Genomic DNA, 6905 nt, shown 5'->3' on the forward strand with positions numbered 1-6905 from the left:
AAGTGCGAGTATTAGGACCGGGCCTCAGTTGCTAAAACAGTAAACCCTGTTGTCTGAACCAACCGCTCAGTGACCTGAACCCATTTCTTGAAGTGGCCAGCCTTTTGGCAGAGCCTTAAACACTTTACACCTAGTTAGACACAACTCGCAAACGCATTTTCACCCATTATATTGGGTGAAAACACCCATGTTTTCACTGTAATGCACTCGGGCTGCATAATGGTAAGCACAGGTAGCAAAGGTGAAACTCAGTTAAAGCACTGGTGTCTCAGCTTAAACACAGCAACTCAAAGCTGATCCCACATGTGGCTAATGATGCAAACAAACTAACAGACGCCAGTGCAAGGAGCCCTGGGCGTCGAAGCTTCACTGCGGATAGAAACAATCGGCGAGGCAGAGGGAAGAGGAGGAACAGCAGGTATGAGACAAAGAACGATTGTTTCAGATGAAATACAAGCAGCTGCCGTGTTCTTGTCCACGGTTTGACAAACAGGGAAGCAGGACTTCGAGTTCGACCCAACCTAAGTAGATTCACTGTGCCCACCACAGTCCGAAGACTCAGAGAGGAGAACAGGTAATTGCTTTTTCTCATTACATACATGTTTACAGTATGACTCAATACAGTTCTGTACAAAGGTGTTTCATTACATGGATTTTCCAATACACACTTGTAAGGCCTAGTACTGCATGTATTTTTTGGTAACTGCATCGTTTTGTAGAATTGCAAAACTGCCACATTGCGGGTGGAGGACGTCTATGTTGTCCCTACACTAAGAGACCTTCATTGTTGACAGATCAATGCAAGAAAACTGCTTGAAATGCAGCAGAACATCATTGAAGACCGTGTGACTTTGGAAGGCAACACCACTGATCGTGTGCTAAAACGCAACAGAATGCGGATGAAGCAACTGTACAGAGTACCTACTGACCATTATGGATTGAATGTAATTCACTACTTTCCACCTCCGGTAAATTGTGATAATTGTGATGTTTTGCATGATTGTACAAACAGAAACCCCTTCACCTTGGCTTACAGTTCTACAAATAAACTAAGGCTGCCTGTATCCGGCTAAATTAATAGAAGATTATTTAGCTGATGAGATCAGCTAAATAATCATTTTCTCTAAATCATTTTCTCTAAATCCAAGTTCTGATGATATTTGTGTTTGGAATATGGAAACAAAGACAAGCTAAAGGTTGTAAAGATGGAGGACTACAGTGTCTCTGGATACGAGCAGCTGAACTGGATATAAGTGTTTCATATTATTGTAACCCCCATATGTGTGTGTGTATATATTATTGTTTGTTTTGTTTTTTATATTTTGTTCTGTTGGATTTTGTCTTGTAGTTTGTGAACCACACAAAGCCCTCATTTTCCACAACCGAGTATGGGCGTAAATCTTTGCAAATAAAAGTTGCTATTGCCTCTGTTATCTTAATCGCCCGAGGAGAGTTGGCTGGTAACATTAGTGAGTCCAGTAGTTTCTTTTGTTTTGCCCCGGAAGGCTTGATGTCTGACGTTAGCGTTAGCATAGCGTGATACCGAGTTAAGTGGTTTCTGAGGTTTGTAGTATTTCTATAATAGCTGACCTCCGCTCGGCAGATCTTGCAAACAACTTTAGATTTATCCAGCTCTTTGTCATTTCCTGTTTTAAATCCAAAATGATTCCAGACGTCAGATCTTAGTTTAGATGACTTGCTGAGCGCAGCGTTACCTTTGTCGGACATTTTGTGTATGCCGGCGTGCACCGCACGCTTGAACTTTAACCTGACTTCACTCACGTTACTGTTAAAAAATCGATCTCAGGTCCTGTAAATCGATATAGCTAAATTTGAATGTAATCGATCTAAAATAAATTAAATCAATTTTTTTACCCAGCCCTAGTTTACATACAGTGTGATATGTTTCTGCAAGCTTGCCATTAGTTAAATGTAATTAAATGTTGTTGTTTTGTTTTTTTTGATAAATGGGATTTATTACTTCTGCATACTTTTGGACTTTAATAGTTAATTGAGTTCTAAATATATGCAGGTTGTTTTTTTGTTTTTTTTAACCACATTCAACTTGGAACCTCGTCCAGCTGCACATCACCGCAGGCCCGGATTGGAATGCGCTGAGCTCCAGGTGTCAACCCAAGACTTGGGACTGCTGGGTCTGCTGCCCACATCGCGCTGGATTAAGATAAGATTCTGGATCCAAAGAAACACATGGCCATTTGAACTTGACGAAAACCTTGACTGACTGACTTGGATTTCAAATACTGAACTAAGGAAGAGAACTGAACAACAAGAAATCTGGACTGAAAGAAACACCACCTAACGTGATAAGTGGACACTTTTGTTTAAAGGGAAAAGAAAATAAGTGTACACAAATAATTTGTTTAACATTGTATTAAACAGTCTGTTCTTTTTGTTCTTGACCACATGGTTGTTTGTGCTCATTATCCTCTTTTTTTGTTGAACTTAGTAAAAAGAATAATTGTAACTACGACGTTAAAACCTGAATTCCTCAGCGTATCTGTTTATGGTTTTACATTATGTTAAGACAGAAAATGTTAATTGTAGCACTGAAGTAAATATATATATATATATATATATATATATATATATATATATATATATATATATATATATTTCTATACATTTGTACACACAGCAAAGGAAGCAGGGAGTCTCCCTTTAGATATGGTTTCTTTAAAGGAGTCAAATGGAGTCTCAGAAATGCTTCCCAGGAACGGTGAGGGGACAATTCTCAGGAACCAAAAGGGAAACAGATGTGAAGAATTTCAAATAAGATTGAGTTGATATCATCACAGATCCATTTCAGTTTGACCCAATAAAGCACCAATTTCCATTTCCTGGAAATTGGAAATTGCATTTCCAAATTAAAATGCATGTCTCATTGAGGACACAGGGGACAACTCAAATATTAAAAAGCACCACTGAGCCCCCCCTGCTGCTTTGTGCCAGTTTCAATGAAGTTTGCCAGGCCTGATTGGCTTTGATGAGAGCAATGGATTATTGTGCTTTGATAGCCATCAACCCTCCAGTTAGGGCTGTGATTGTATTTTGGGAGGAGTGGAAATTAATGTATTTATGTAATGTCTGTTTTGATTTGAATCAACTTCAAACTTAGCATTAGGTTTGCAATGAGCTTTTTTTAGACTAATGTTGTAGAGACTGTATGAGTTATAGACGTTGCAACACGGCAATAGATTTTATTTTTACTGATAAAAAAAAGGCTTTTATCAAAGATCATCATGACTGCATGTCTGCTGATTTTTACTCATAAAGGTTTGTCTGTAAACTGGATATGGCTTTTGTTTTCTAGCTTCTGAGTTATTTACACTCTTCAACAAAAAATAGCTTCATGGATCTGCACCAAGCAGAGAAATGTTGCACTCTATAATGCTGATAATGTTTAAAACACATTTTAAGCCATTTATAGTTTTGTACAAGTTGTTTATTTGTTCTGCCATAAAACTAGGTGCAATTCAACTTCAACAGAGCATAAAGAACAACACATTTACTCACTTCAATATAATTAAAATGCAGTCAGATGCAGTCAATTATAAAAAGCAAATGAGTAAAATGTTATCTAAGGAAACTATCAGATTGCATTGAATCTTTATTTTGACTAAGTTCTCCATCCTGAGCAGTACGACAGTGTCAGTGGAGAGATTTAACTTCCTTTGGACAGGAAAAAAACCTTCAGCTGTCACAGTTAGAAGGAGAGGTAGAATCAGGAATGCAGACCAACATGGGGACCTTGAATAAAACATAAAGATTTAATAATTAAATAAACAAAAGAAAACAAAGGGCTGATGTGGCAGCAAACACACAAAGAAATGAGGGACAAAGAGGAGAACTGGACAGTGCATGAAGCACAATGCCAGACTGCAGGCAGGCTGGGAGCATGAAATTCAGAAGACTGAGGTTGATGAGGTAAGTGGAGACGTCTGGCTAAATGACAACAAGAAACAGGTGTAAGTGGGTGGGACAGAACCTGGGGAGGACAGGCTGACAATGGAAAAGTACTGAAAGAAACTGAACACATCACAAAGAACAAACAAGAGAAATAAACCCAAACAAAGCAAGCACCAAAAAACAGATCCTGACAGCAGCAGAACCAGAAGCGGGATTGGCGGCCACCTGCCTCGACCGGCTGGGGTTTGAGAGGACAGGAAAGAGACAAACACAGCTGGATAGGTCCAGGTGCAGTTTCTATAAAAGAAAAATAAAAAAATATGGAGAGTAAAGAGAGTAACAGATGGTGGAGGTCAAAAATAATAGTAAAAATAACTATAAAAGTAAAGCATTTATTCCCCCTAATTTTCAATGTGTTTATTGTTAAAAGTAGAGAGATGGATGGCCTTTCAGCATCCAGCGTTGTCAGGGCATTACACACACACACACACCACAGCTCTTCTTTCCAATATAAACTACTTTTCCAGACACAAAAAAGCAAAGATTGACATTTTTAACTGAAAGTACTTTTCAGCAGAACAAAACAAACCATTATGATAATCTGCAGTGAACAATCACAGCTTTGACTCTACTACTTTGACTGGTTGTTAGACTTCAGTAATGACAGCACTTCTTCTTCGTCTGTGGGCTCAGAATATAAAATTAAAAACATCCAGCAATACTCTGAAATTGTAAAGTTTGTTGACGAATGCAGGAAAATAAGATCTTTGCCTAATTAGGTATTTAGCATCTCTTTATTCACTGAGAAAAAACTCACTTCCAGTGCTATTTACCATCAGGAGTAAATCTCTTTTTTACATAACTTTATGTGTTTAGCTAAAATATTACATATGAGGCTCAGTAAAGCAGACATTATAAACCTCTGAACATTACAATATGTACATAGCCCTGCAAGGAACATGGAGGAGAAAAAAAGATGCATTTTTGCAAGATTGTGAGTATTTTGCGAGATCTTGCAGAAGTGTTTTACATATATTCATGGATGGTGTTGCACCGAGGTAATTATCCCAAACAGAATTTGTGTCTCCTGTCAGAGCTCAAAGCAGGAAAACCGGGTTTAGATAACTATTCAGATTACTGCTATAGATTTCAACCAAGTAGACCTTGAAATAGTTACATTGTAGTTTATTGTGTGAGTGATGTTTGTGCTTGGCAGCTCTGTCAGCAGCTCGGTGAACCAGACACACAAACAGCAGAGTTTGTGTGAGTCCACTATTTACAGTGAGTCATCATTCTGCAGGCTTAATTTGTTTTTTATTTTTATGCTGCTTCTAACTCTCCCCCAGCTGCTGCAGTGCTCCCTGTTCTCAGATAAACACGGAGGCAGTCTTTAGACAGAAGCTTTAACCCTCCCGTGGCCTTCGGGTCAAACTGAGCCGAAGTTACAAGGGCTTCTTTACCTCTCTCTCACTCTCTCTCTTTTGAGGGCTTCAGGAGGGTTAAAGGGGAAATTAAATAAAATATCAAAATGAGTTTTCATCTGTTTAGTTGAACACTATCACAAAACACTCCAGTGGTCCATTTCTATCATTTAAAATGTTAATGACGTGTTTTTAGAGTTGGGGTGATTGTGTGGACAGAGTTACCTCCTTGGTTGGTGATGTAGAAGGAGCCGCAGACTGCTGTAGGATACTGAGGAAGTTACTGTTGCAGTGTTTATCACTGAAGCAGAAGAAGAAGCAGGTTTTGTTAACAAGAGTACCAGTTTGAAAATATTTTTTTATTATTATTATTTTGGTCTGGAGTGATGCTGTTGGGAACTCAAGCCCCACATTTCACAAGGGAACCCCCCAACTTTACAGTGATGTCACACTGTCTTCAAGGAGTTTCCCACCCAGATGGCCAGAGGCGGCTGGTCCAACAAGCAGTGGTTCTTCTATTGAAGGTTTGTCCTCTTCAGAACATTAACTGCTCAGTCACTCACCAGACATTGGGTTGTAACTTTCACTCAGAAGCTAAACTAACCACATCCATCAAATGTTCTTGTCCTTTGGGAAGCTGAAGAATGACTCAGCTGTTGGTAGTTTTGGGTCAGTTTAATTGCAACTAACCGAGCCATTTCACCCCCACACTATCAATATTTGCCATTTACTGCCTTGCTGGTGTTCCTGTGTTTGGCATGTGATATGTCACACTTCCAAGTAATCGAAAGTCCGTAGTAATTGTTTCAATTTTTGATTATTATTATATTATTATTATTTAAATTAGTGTGAAGTGTGAATCACCTTTTATGACTTTATTTTGATTTATGTTAGCTTCCAACCACTTTTCATTTCACTTTTAAACTCCAAGTTATAAACCTGCACTGCTGCTTGCTTTTCTCCTCCCCCTCCTCTTTTTCGGTAAGTGTGATGCCAGGGCTTTTCTTTGACCTGACAGACACGCACCGCAGCTGAAAAAATGAGCTGCTTCCTTTCCAGTATCCCAGCAACCAGTGCCAAACTTGGGAACAAGTGTGTGCCCTTCTGCTACCGTAGTGCACGTCTTCAAAATCACAGGAGTCATCTGTCATTATTAGAAGTATTTATAAACTAAAACAGTTTGATGTTAGTTACTCTCCTGGAAACATTAAAGATTTTCTGTTGTTGATTGGGGAAAAGTTCCACATTTGCATGGCAATGCTGTGCTCATTGAATCTGCTGTCATTTCCATGCCAGGTCACTAGCTGGCGCTGTGATTTTTGTATTTTAACGACACGCGCATGGGGGTACACACTTTAGTCTCTGGAGCATCAAAGCAATTACATCCGAATTAGTGAATACATGAATGTTTGTTTGGACTGACAGCAGGGGCGTCACTAGGTTTTAAGGACAAGGGGGGCTTAGCCCCCAGGAGATGCACAGGATGTGAGCAAACGTAGTGGGCGAGAACAAAATTTCTCAAACAGCTAACAAAACCTGAGTTGCTTTTCCACATTT

At 39.2% G+C, this 6905-nt stretch overlaps 1 long non-coding RNA gene across 1 annotated transcript; it reads left to right on the top strand.

Moving 5' to 3' along the window:
• The first annotated feature begins 118 nt into the window (after window positions 1-118).
• On the top strand, window positions 119-2227 carry LOC119616891. The gene is made up of 2 exons (XR_005232960.1): window positions 119-574; window positions 795-2227. It is a non-coding gene; the product is annotated as an uncharacterized LOC119616891 (long non-coding RNA).
• Window positions 2228-6905: the final 4678 nt, after the last annotated feature.

Source organism: Kryptolebias marmoratus, linkage group LG1, assembly GCF_001649575.2.
Source record: "Kryptolebias marmoratus isolate JLee-2015 linkage group LG1, ASM164957v2, whole genome shotgun sequence".
NCBI lineage: Eukaryota > Metazoa > Chordata > Actinopteri > Cyprinodontiformes > Rivulidae > Kryptolebias > Kryptolebias marmoratus.